Source organism: Mesoplodon bidens, assembly GCF_964165515.1.
Source record: "Mesoplodon bidens genome assembly, chromosome: 15".
Lineage (NCBI taxonomy): Eukaryota > Metazoa > Chordata > Mammalia > Artiodactyla > Ziphiidae > Mesoplodon > Mesoplodon bidens.
This window is the reverse complement of record NC_138171.1, coordinates 2,493,784-2,506,612: the sequence shown is the minus strand read 5'-3', so window position 1 is coordinate 2,506,612 and position 12,829 is coordinate 2,493,784. Positions and strand designations below refer to the sequence as shown.

Below are 12,829 nucleotides of genomic sequence, written 5' to 3'. Positions count from 1 at the left end.
TCTCCCCTTGCCCAGTGTCCACACTCATTGTCTTCATCACCAGCCATCACCATCACTGACCGAATGTCCCCCATGACTCTGTGTATTGCATTAACTCATCGAACCCTCCCTGCAACCACGTGGGGCAGATACCGTTACTGCCCCCACTTCACGGGTGAGGAAGCTGAGGCACGAGGGGGGCAAAGAACGTCAGCATCAGTACTGACCGTGTAAAGGTGGTTGGAGGACTTCATACTGACCTACATCCCTACGACATAGGGAAGGTCCTCTGACAGGCACCGCAGCGTCCTCATCCCCAGAGCTGCCGGAGAGCGACGGTCCCCAAGGAGAGGGCTGCGGGGCCTCTGGATGGGCTGCTGGCTGCCAGTTGGCCCCAGCCTCACGTTCCCCTGGCTGATAAGTCACCACCTGTGCTAAGTGGCTTTAAAGACTAAATCCTTTTCTCCCTGTTGGGCAGACCTGAGGGAAGCTGAACAGGGAAAGAGTCTTTGCTCATTGGAACAAATGGCCTGTTCGGAGAAAGGAGGACCCGCGTGTCATGAGCAAAGAGCCAGCGTGCTGGTGACAGGGGAGAGGCGACATCATCACAGTCTGATCTTGCAGTTAAGGATCACCGTAGTGCCCCCAGTGGGTTTCTCCATCCTTTTTCTGTGTACCGAGGGCTTTGCAGCTGGCTTCCCAGGGTCCCCTCGCTTGCCAAGATGGTGCTCATGGGCAGATGCTGGCCCCCTGGGGGTGCTGAGACCCTCAGCTGCACACACTTCAAGCGCAAACACCACATCTGAACCTTTTGTCCATTGACATCAACTGATTCAGTTTCCCAAACACCTGCTCACCTCCCTACGCTGCCATCAATTGTTAGGTGCCCTGAGTCCCCTGCAGTGTCTACAGAGCAGAGGTGAACCAAGCCACATGAGGACATTTTCTGTGATTATCCGGTCACCGGGTGAAGCAAGACCTCCGCGGGGCTGACAACCTTGGGGACCCATGTAACATCAGCACCACAGTCAGCGGCTTCCTCACCTGTGGTTTTATCAAGCCCAGGATAACAGGCTCTAAGATCATGTACCTTTTAAATATATATATAATGTTTCGGGAGCAACTCTTAATTGATTCAGGTTTATAAGTGTGTGTAACCGTCGTGGTAAAAGTTGTTCCGTGGATGTTTCCAGGTGTCATTTTATCCAAGGGGTTAAGAGGGACAGCACACACCGCCTGGGTCCAAGCCACCGGCCCACCACTTGCTGGCAGGTTACTTAGACCTCCGGTGCTTCAACTTTCTCATTTGGAGCATGAAGATGACAGCACCTCCCACCCTGTAGGACTTGTAGGGACTTGTGTATCCCCTCCCTCAGGTCCCGCCTGGACAAGTCACTGGAAGGACCTGGGCATTTAAGAATAACAGGTTCCTGGGCTTCCCTGTTGGCACAGTGGTTGAGAGTCCGCCTGCCGATGCAGGGGACGCGGGTTCGTGCCCCGGTCCGGGAAGATCCCACATGCCGCTGAGCGGCTGGGCCCATGAGCCTGTGCTCCGCAACGGGAGAGGCCACAACAGTGAGAGGCCCGCATACCGCAAAAAAAAAAAAAAAAGAAAGAAAGAAAGAATAACAGGTGCCTTTGCTTCTGGACACAACTGCCCCTCCAGCCATCCCCACCCCTGAGACCCTGGGCGCATACGGACTCACAAAAAAATAACTGTTTCTTTTTGTCGTGACAGTAAAGAGAGGAAATCAGATATCAGTTCTCTTTCCATCCTCTGGATCCGGTGGCTGTACATAAACCACACCCATATGGTGGGAATTGAGGCAGGGGCTGTGTTAGGGGCTTCTATTGGCTTAGCTCACTTTAGTCCTCTCTGCAGCCCTAAGAGGAACCACACTGTTAACCCATTTTACAGACGAGAAGCTGAAACACAGGGCAGGTAAGTAATTGCTCCAGGCCACACAGCTAGCAGGACCCAAAGCCTGCACACCCTCCCACCCCAGCCTCAGCCTGCACCTAGCCAAGAGCATTACGCAAGGGATCCCGTTCCTTAGGGATTTCCCATGAGAAGTACTGGGGCTGGGTCACCACCTTTATTCTGATGGGCCCTGGCAGGGCCTGGCTGTGGCCTGTGAGCCCAGCCTGGCCTGCCGCCCCTTCTTACAAAGTTGTCTTGGAAGACATAGTATCCATTTGTTTCCTTACTGTCTTTTTTTTTTGGACTATAATTGCTTCATAATGTTGTGTTAATTTCTGCTGTACAGTGATGTGAGCCAGCTATATGTGTACATACATCCGCTCCCTCTTGGACCTCCCTCCCCACCCCCCATCCCACCCATCTAGGTCTTCACAGAGCACCGAGCCCCATGGGGTCTGAGGCTTGGAGAGCCTCAGAGCTGGAACCCAGGAAGGCAGGTCTCCCTCAGGGAATTAAACGGCCGCCTTTCCCAGAATGATCCAGTCCCTAGAGGAATGGGATGGTGGATGTTGTAGATCGTGGGTTTGCTCCCCATGGTTTATTGCTGAGCCTCTGAGATGCGGCTGTGTGTCAGCATCTGTTGCCATGGGGATGAAGGGAGCGGGCACCTGGGACCCACACCTGGCTCACGGCGGGCTTGCCACGCCTTCACCCCATTTGCTGCTGGGCTGGTTTGGCTCCAGCTATTCCTGTGCTGCTGCCCTTGGCTCTCGTGCCTGAGCCAACCCACGAGCTCGCCCTGGGGAGTTTGTAGGCAGGAGCTCAGCCAGCTGCTCTCCGCTGTGAGCTGGTGTTTCTGTGGCCACCAGGTCCCGGCTGTCCCACCCACATGCCTGGGCTCCTGGAGGCCCACATCACTCAAGGGTTAATGTCTCGCGGCCACAGGTAAATTCCAGGAGCAGGTGGTGCAATGTCACTGCACCACGCACAAGACAGGAACTTCTTAGCCAGCAGCAGGGGCAGCAGACTCCTGGCCAAGAGGACTGCTCAGCCCCGAGAACAGAGGCAGTGCGGACACGGAACAGAGGGAAGGGCTCCTGCAGACGCAGGCAGCAGGTGCAGCTCTTCCCACGAGGGCTGCCCGACAGGAGCAGCCACTGCCTGCATCCCACTAGCACATGCTCACGAGGTGCCCGCTGGTGGGTGCTGAGCAGGCTCTTCTGTCGTTCCCCGCCCCTGCTGTGCCCCCCCCGTCTGCCCCTTGGGTGCGAGTCATCAGTGATGACGCCAGTCCTCCCCCAGTGCCGGATGCCACCACGGTGAGCTGGGAACTCTGCCTCCCAGGGTCCTGTGGCTGCCGAGGTGTCCCCCTGTGAAGGATGGGCCGATTTAGGGCGGCTCCTTGAATTAGGACACAGCATGCTTGTCGAGGTCATGGCAGCGTCTGGGAGCGTGAGGGGAGCCCCAAGGTGACTCACATTGAATCCCTGACCATCAGGACAGGGTCTGTCCCCCTGGACAGGCTTACTGAGCCCCCCTCCTTTATCTCACGCCCTTGCCTCTTTCACCCCATACTGGGTCTGGGGCCTCTGGGCCCTCCTGGAGGGCTCATCATGATACCCCAGTGCCCTTGTTTCCTGCAGGTTTGACCCAGAACCTCTGCTTTAGGGGTAGCAAATCGAATTTAGCGTTTCACCTTTCAGTTGTTTTGATTCTTCCAAAGCTATTGAAAGAAATTGAACTACAGTCTGATTTCCTTAGGGATCATTTTTTAGCTTCTGTACCATTGATGAAGAATTGGATTAAAAATTGACTCTAGGGCTTCCCTGATGGCGCAGTGGTTGAGAGTCTGCCTGCCGATGCAGGGGACACGGGTTCGTGCCCCGGTCCGGGAAGATCCCACATGCCGCGGAGCGGCTGGGCCCGTGAGCCATGGCCGCTGAGCCTGCGCGTCCGGAGCCTGTGCTCCGCAACGGGAGAGGCCACAACAGTGAGAGGCCCGCGTACCGCAAAAAAAAAAAAAAAAAAAAAAAAAAAAATTTGACTCTACAGCGGCTGAGTAAATATGCACCTAGTCACCGAGCGTGAGGGAGCTGTGGCACCTGCCAGGGCAGGACGCTGTGTGAGCTTTTAGCTGCGTCTCCTCCCAGATGCCCTTCACTGAGGTGGGTGGAACACAGCGTGAGCTGGTGCGGGGGAGGCACTGTTTCTCTGGGTGGGGTCTACGGGGCCCAGCCCCCTCTGGGGGAGGCCAGCACGACCTCGAGGAGCCATCAGTGTAGCCGAGGATCCTACAAAACGTCAGCAGGGTCCACATTTACCCACGCCTCGCGAAGTCACCTTCTCATTTGCCAGTCACTGCTCGAGAGTCTAAGAGATTGAAACCCCAGAGGACAGCTGCATGAGGCCAGGTCTATTCAGAGAAGGGGTCTCTGGAGCCAGTAACAGCTCCCTTTTTTGAAAACTCTGGGCCTGCCCAGACTTGAGTGAGCTTGGGGGTTGCCATAAGAGTCTGCTAAAAGCATCCACCCCGTCGGAACAGAGCAGAACAGACTGTGTATCTTCCGGACCCAAAGCACACTGCACTACCACCAGCCCGTGTGTTGCTGGCCTGGGGTTGCTCTGCCTGCTTCCCGGAGAGGCGAACGCCTTCAGTGCTGGGATCCACAGGCACCTGAATCCAACCAAACGCCGTCCAAGAATCGCTGTTCATTTCTCTCTTAAAGCGGCCATCAGAGTCCCCTTTAAAATGGAGTGAACCTTTCCTGTTAGAATGTAGCCTTGTGGACGTGGCCAGACACGAGGATCCTCTTCCTCCCAGAGTCTTCTGGGGGATGCAGTAACTAACCCGTGATCTTGCTGGTCTAGAAGATGCAAGACCAACTTTTCAGGGAAAACACTCGTATCTCTGAGCCCGCGTGTCCCTGTCAGCACTGCTTGAAGGGGTCAGTGGTCACTGTGGGGCTGATGTGATGGGGAGTTAGTAGGAAAATAGGTAGTTGACCTAAAGCAAGTACAGCAAATATTGAAAATACCCAGGGCCTGTCACTTGGGGAGCCTTGTGGAAGGTTCTAGAAGAGGCCTTATGTAACCATAATTCCACTTCAATGATCTGGACCCCATATGATCCATGGTACCAGACAGGACACTTATATACACACGTGAATACGTGTCTTACTTGACATTCAGAAGGAGAGTCTTCAGGTGCCAGAATGACTAGTGCGGTGGGTGAGCGACACCCGGCACCGCCGCTTCCCGGCCAAATGGGAAATACTGCTTCAGTTAAACACACACACAGGCCTGGCTGCAGAAGTGGGTCGTGGGTCCTGGCAGCCCTGATGCTACTTCAGGCTAGATCTGTGTTGCTTATTTCCAGAAGCTGGATCTTCTGGGGCCACCTTAAGGATGGGAATGAAAAGGTACATGACAAGAGGTGGTCTGTTTTGGGTCTGGGCGTCGAGTTCTGTGCTTTCTGAGCACGGATGCTGGGCCGGGTAAGGGTGTGGTGTGTGTGGACGCCTTTGTTTGTAATGCGACATTGGACTATTGATCTGGAGCTCAAGTTTCAGGGACGCAATGCCAAATAAAGTGGGCTCAACTGGGAGAAATCACACTCGGTAGAGGAGCTTCTTGACCCGCGGTTTGTGATGATGCTCCTGTAATCAATACTAATTACCTTCCCACCGCACCCTGGGGCTGCTGGCGTTTCTTCCCCTTCCGAGTGTGTTGGCTGCGCGTGTAGAGGCTGTTGAGAAGGTTGACAGCTTCTCCTAAGAAAATGTGGTGTCTAGGTGCCTAAGTGGCTCTGTGCTGGCGTGGGCGGCAGGGAGACATGCCTTTTAAGACTCTCCGTGTTGTGCAAAAGCTTTGAAGTTTCATTAGGTCCCATTTGTTTATTTTTGTTTTTATTTCCCTTTCTCTAGGCGGTGGGTCAGAAAGGATCTTGCTGTGATTTATGTCATAGAGTGTTCTGCCTGTGTTTTCCTCTAAGGGTTTGATAGTGTCTGGCCTTACATTTAGGTCTTTAAACCATTTTGAGCTTATTTTTGTGTATGGTGTTAGGGAGTCCATCTACACTCAGCGTGGCAGTGGCTTGTGCATTCACTGTCTGGTATTCCATTTTGAGACTGTACCATTTTGAGATTGGGTATACCATTTTGAGACTGCAATGTTTTCAATCCATTCTACTGCTGATGCACATTTGGGTAGCTTCCAATCTGGGGCTATTACAAATATATGGCTATGAACATTCTCGTTCCTTTCCTCTGGTAGACATAGGCACTCATTTCTGTTGAATATATACCTAAGAGGGGAATTGGGACATCAGGTAGTTGTGTGCTCAGATTTAATCGATTCTGCCAAATAGCAGTGTATGAGATTTCTGGCGGCTCTACACAATATGAAGTCTTTTCTAACATATGCAAGTGTTAAGTTAATGCAAATGGAAACAATTTAACCCTTTGGAATAGCATTCAGTCTATTTATTAAAATATACTATTTTACTCTTCAAAAAAAAAAAAAGACTCTCCGTGTTTGTGAGGCTGCAAAGCGAGCGCCCCGCCCCGCCCCCACTGCCTTGCGCTTCTCTGCTTGGTGGGACGCTGCATCGGCGGCTCCTGACCTTCAGCTGCAGGGCGGGTCAATACCCAGCCTGCAGGCTGCTTTCCCAGGACGCAACGCGCCGCCTTTCCCTCTGGGAACAACGGCTCCCGAGGAAGGCATGTCGGCTGGTTTCTACTGCAGGAGCGGTATGTGTGGTCTGAATAGGGATGTCAACCCCCGTCCTAACAGGACCCCAGGCCTTGCAGTCCGTGGACACAGCAGGTGTGCGTTCTCTGCCGGCTCAGAGGTATTTATCCTGGCGTTCAGCCACCTTTCTTCAAGGTCCCCTTGACGCCCAGGAAAGAGCCGGGCTCATCCAGGGCAGAGGAGCTGGAGACGCCAGGGGTACCTGGGGCAGAGGGTGGGGTGAGTGCAGGACCAGCGGGGAGCGGGGCCCCCTGGCTTCAGGGGCCTTAGACCAGGACCGGGGAGGTTTCCCAGGGTTCCTGCGAGAGCCCAGAGAGGCGGGAGGGCATCCCCACTCGACAGGCCCCCTCCAAACCCTCTGCAAGACGGTTTCTGCAGGAACGGGGCCCAGCTGACAGCTGAGGTCCGGGCCAGTTCGCAGGAGCCCGAGAGCTCCAGCTGCAGCTGAGGCTTTAGAAGCTGAAACGGAGACAGTTTCACTGCTGCAAGGAACAGGGGTGCTTTCCCGTCCTCCCCAGCGCCCCCTGTCCCAGGGACCTTTCAGAGTGGCACCTCCTACCAGGGCCTACACTGCTGCAGATGCCAGTGTGTCGGGTCCCTACAGAGGAGGAAACAGAGGCACAGACTCACAGGGTCTCACAGCTGGAAGGGGACAGAGCTGGATTCAACCCCAGGTGAAGCTTCCCTCAGAGCCAAACCCTAAACGGATGAAACAAACATAAACAACGGGCTGGAACCAGCAGGAGTTCTTGTGCTGGGGCCGTGACCTCCAGGAAGCAGGGCTGACTTAAGAAGGAAATGGTATCCTGGACACCTGGGTGGAGACCTCCCCTGGACTTGGGGTTCATCACGTGAGCTCTGAGCTGGGCTGATTTTGCTTAAAAATGGTATTTTCCTTTGCCCTTGATACCTGTGTGTCCCTTAGATTAATTGTGTATATGTAACACATGATAGTGTATACAGTACGCGTACGTGTATTAAGTTCAACACAGCAGAGGTCGGAGTCTCCCCAGGTGGCCTTGCACAGGTGGGTGGAAGGGCAGGGCGCGGGTACAGGAGGACTGGCCTGGGTGCAGTTACCTGAGTGGTGAGGCTGAGGGGAAGTGAGCAATGATGTGAGCCTGGGAGAAGCCTGGAAGGCTCGGGGGCAGTGGCAGAGACCCCCAAATCCTGCCTGCTGCCCTCAGGAAGACTCTCGGGTCCGCACAGGAAAGGCGGCTCAGAGCCATGCGCTGGGGATGCCCCAGGCCCTGGGACGCTGCCCCCGCTTCTCAGGTAGAAGAAGGCCTTTCCCCACACCTCTGTGTGAGGCTGCTAGGACAGCATTTCTCAGTTGTCAACGTTCCATATTCCCACCGTCTTGACTTGGTTTGCATCTCACCCACCAGTGAAGAATCATTTCTGTGCACAATAAAGCAGGTGACCTCAAGGAAGAGAACCTTAAGACACACGGAAACCAGAACTGGCGTTTTCTTGCTCTTCCAAGTGTGTTGTGTTTGGATGTGTAGTGGCTGTTGAGAAGCTTGATCTTCTTGTGAAGATCCTGCTGAGAAAATACACCTGGTGCTCCACTGACTGAGGACTGGATACACTGACTGTGCTGTAGCCACACAACAGAATATCATACAGCCTTAAATAGGAAGGGGGTTTTGACACAGGCTACAACGTGGGTGAACTGTGAGAGCGTCGTGCCGCCTAAAGTGAGGCAGTCCCAGGAGGACAAGTCCTGTGTGATCCCACTTACATGAGGTCCCTAGAAGAGTCAAATTCATAGAGACAGAAAGCAGGAGGGTGGGTGCCTGCCGCTGCGGGCAGGAGGGATGGCGGGTCATTGTTCAGTGGGTACAGTTTCAGTTTTGCAGGATAAAAAGGTTCTGGGCTGTGCTGCACAGCGATGGGTGTGTAGTTAACACTGCTGTTCAAGTAAACGCGGTGAGGATGCGAAATTCTACGCCATGTATTTTCTTTTTTTTTTTTTTTTTTTTAGATGTTGGGGGTAGGAGTTTATTAATTAATTTATTTATTTTTGCTGTGTTGGGTCTTCGTTTCTGTGTGAGGGCTTTCTCTAGTTGTGGCAAGCCGGGGCCACTCTTCATCGCGGTGAGCGGGCCTCTCACTATCGCGGCCTCTCTTGTTGCGGAGCACAGGCTCCAGACGCGCAGACTCAGTAGTTGTGGCTCACGGGCCCAGTTGCTCCGCGGCATGTGGGATCCTCCCAGACCAGGGCTCGAACCCGTGTCCCCTGCATTAGCAGGCAGATTGTCAACCACTGCGCCACCAGGGAAGCCCCTACGCCATGTATTTTCTACCATGGGTTTTAAAAAGCCCCTGTTGTAGATGGATGGACGGGGGACGGGAGCCCACCCTGGATGGGGGGCAGGGGGGTGCTCCCCCTGCCACTGCACCAAATCTGCCTTCAGGGAGAGTGAGCTGACTGCGGAGGGGCTCCCATTTCAGCTGAGCTCTGAGCCCGGAGAGACCCCCATCAGAGAGGGAGGTGAGGGAAATGCCATCCCAGTAACTGCAGGGAGGGAAGGTGGAAGCCCTATTCCCGGACGATCCCTAACTCTGGTCCGTGCTCAGGACTCACTTCGGCGTTTACCTTGCGATTCTCTCATTTCAGAAACAAAAAAAGTTGAGGATTTGGAGATTTCTGTGGAAGTGTCACCTGGTTTGGCACTTTGGGAGGTAGACCGGATGCTGTTGAGAGTGGAACTTAGGTCCGGAGCGCACGTGATCATTCGGGAACGTGGCCTCGACCCCGCGGGGTCCCCCTGGCATGTGGTCGTCTCCTGTGGGAGGCCCCCGAGGTCCCCTGGCCAGTTGCGAGCACGCCCAAGGCCACGCGGGCAGCCTCTTTGTCTCCTGGCCATGCAGAGCCGTCGGTGCACACCATTCAGGGGGACCCCCAGACCCTGGTGCCCACCGGGCCAGGAGTCAGCCCCCTGCGCCCCCATGCTCACTTCCAGTAATGCCATCTTCTCAGCAGCAGCCGAAGAGGAAGCGGCAACAGCATATGTGTCCTGGGTCCTCGTACGGCAGAAATTCCCTCGCACCACCGCTGCGGTTGTGTACATAAACTGCAGGCAGACACAGTTGTGAGAAACTCAAACTCAGGACGGACGGAAGGGAGAGCTGTGTGCTGGCGACATCCTGAGCAGCGCCAGGGACTCGGCGCTCCTCCCCTCGGCCCGCTCTGCCTGCAGCCTCGCCCCCCCACCCCGCCCCCGGAGGAGCAGCAGGCACGAGTTTTAATCACCGCAGCTCCTGAGTCCCACTCGGCCTCCCGGCTGATTGATCAAGGCGCCCATGGGGGCCCCGTGAAGCCAGTGGTCTGCGGGTGGACATTCCAGCCAATTAGTGCCCCTGCCCTGGGCGGTGCCCCAGGAATCTCTTTCTCACTGGTGGCCCCAGCTGGCACCCGTGGCCTGGGCCCCTCCCACACCAAGCCCTCGGGCTCCCCACTCTCCCGGCCGTGGCCGAGAAGGTGCCCTCCCCTCCTCCTCGGCTCGGTAGCCCAGCATGTGTGTTAGATTCAAAAGAGCAGATCCGTGCTTTGTGACCGCCTGGAGGGGTGGGATAGGGAGGGTGGGAGGGAGGGAGACGCAAGAGGGAAGAGATATGGGAACAGATGTATATGTATAACTGATTCATTTTGTTATAAAGCAGAAACTAACACACCATTGTGAAGCAATTACACTCCAATAAAGTTGTAAAAAATAAAAATAAAAATAAATTAAAAAAAGAGCATCTCCTCGCCGTAACCAAGCCAAGGTTCATATTTTCACTGGGGATCTTGCCCTATCGCCACCCGAGCGGGCAGATGCGTGCGTGCTCCACCGAGCGGGGAGGTGCTGGGGAGAAGGCACGTGAGCCCCGAGTAGCAAAATGAAATGAAAACCGATGCAGGTATTTTATGTAACAGGGACGCCCAGGAGCACACCTGGAAGGGCAGCCACCGCCTTCACGTTGCTGCAGGAGAAGAACGTCGTGCACGGTCGCATCCTCGGGTTCAGGCTGGCTGCACCCCCGCCTGCATTTCTTCCCCAGGTGTGAATGCCACGGAAATCCTGTGGGTCTTCTTTAATTATAGAGAAAAAGTAATTTTCAGTTTAAGTTTAAAAAAAGATATTTCAGAGCTTCAGCAAATGACCCAAATGAGAGAAACAGTAGATTCTGATCAGATGAGCACATTCTGACCTGGCCATCGTTTGTCACGGGCAAGATGCCTGAGATTGAGCCCCGGCTTTTCCACCGAGGGATACGGCTGTGTTCACGTCTCCGCTTTAGGAGCTGGTTGTATGCTCTTCTCTATGGGCTCTGGCCTCGCCCACAGAGACTCCGGACCGAGTCCGAGATTCTCATAGTTTTGCCAACTGCCATATGCCCCAGTGGTGGCCAGTTAAATGCCTGGGCATTATTCCAGTGAGGGGAGAACTAACACAGCAGAGCCTTTGCTGGGGGAAGGTCCTCTCAGGATGGAGCAGGGATAACCACCCACAAGATGGCTCAGACACCTGTCCACGAACTCATGGAGAGTTCTGCCACGTTAAACACTGAGGCACTGGAAAAGTGTGGAAATGTTTCAGAAACAGAGCTTCATGTTTCATTAATCAGATTCTTCGTTTAGGACTCTTTCAGCTGTAGGTGGCCACACTGAACTCAAAGTAGCTAACCTGAAAAAGTTAAGTAGCAGAGGATAAGATCCAGGGGATAGCTTCAGGGGCTGAAGATGTTCTCCTTGGGGCCTGGTTTCTCTTATTTTTGCCACCTCCAGTTTGGTTCCTTTTAATCAAATCTCTCCCCTCAATGAGGCAAGTTGGCAGTGGTCAATCCAAGCCTACCTGTTCCCCAGTTTAAGGAGAGGGGGGAAGAGAGGTTTTTCCTGGCAGTGTTAATGCAACTCCCAGGATATGTGCTTATGGGTTGCGCAGCTCCAGTGCCAGGCTCAGTGCCACATTTCACAAGCATTTATCAGATGGGCTATCATGGTGGTAAAAAGACACAAATTTGTTCTCATGGAGCTTAAATATGTTAATACAAGACAGACACTAACCAAACCTTGGAATGAAGAAAGAGCAATGAGAAGAAAGGAACATGAGCCTATAGAGCAGAGGTCTGCAAACTATGGCCATCTGCCTGTTTTTGTAAATAAAGTTTTATTGAAACACAGCCATGTCCATCATCTACATATTGTCTGTGGCTGTTTTCATGCTACAACAGCAGAGTTGAGTAATTGCAAGTGACCGTGTGCCCCGCAAAGACTAAATCAATTACTCTCTGGCCCTTTACAGAAAATGTTTGCTGACTCCTGCAGAGCATGGGAGACAGATGCATGCTTCCCTGGGGACAGATTAACTGAAATCTCAGGAATAAATAGGATTTAACTCAGCAGAGACGTACGTGGGAGGCAGGAAGAGAAGATGCGGGAAGGGCTGGGGATATACGCAGGGGTTTTGGCTGTAAGACATGGTGCTCCTCCTGGGATTACCTTTTGTGAGTGGGAGGGGTGGGGAGAAGGGACACGTGGAGGAGGAGATGAAGGACGGACCCAGAGGATTTGTGCTTCCCCCTCCGAAGCGGCAGGCGTGGGCGCTGAGTCAAAGCTGCAGGAGCAACTGGAGCACAGCTCCTGGGAGCGTGGCTTCTCGGTGTGGGTTGTATCTTGACTTTTATTATGTTTGTGTGTGTGAACCTAAAACAAAGCTTCTTCCTGCAGCCAGAAAACTCGTCAGATCCATCCTCACTGGGTTGAACGCCAGGGGTGTCGTTAACCCCCTGCCACCATCCTTCTTCCAGCCAATGGTGTTTGTAGATGGCGGGTTGGGTTCAGGAGAGAATAAAGCACCCCTTGGTGCTGAGAATACCGAGCCTGAAGTGGATTAACCTTCTACCCGAACCCATGTTCTTGGCTTCACTAGTGCCTATCTTGACCAGCACCTGGACAGCACCGCGTGTGCGGATGTGGGCTTGCAAAATGATGGCATCTGTGCGACTACCTCCCCTTCCCCAACTTGAGGCAGACATCACTAATCAATCCCCGCTGGGCTGGATGGAGCCTCGTGAACTGCTTACCTCAGACAGCCGCTGCCACCACTCAGCACCCAGAGAAACCCATCTGCCACCCTAGTCCTGGGTGCTCAAAAACGACGGGTGAATGAAAGAAAGAGGGCTGCTATG

General features: G+C 54.0%; 1 protein-coding gene across 1 annotated transcript in view; it reads left to right on the top strand.

The window, feature by feature from the left end:
- CDH4 (cadherin 4) overlaps window positions 1–12,829 on the top strand; it is a gene marked incomplete at its 5' end in the record, with an annotated part of 569,921 nt that overhangs the window by 272,473 nt on the left and 284,619 nt on the right. The gene's annotated exons all lie outside the window — the stretch shown is intronic.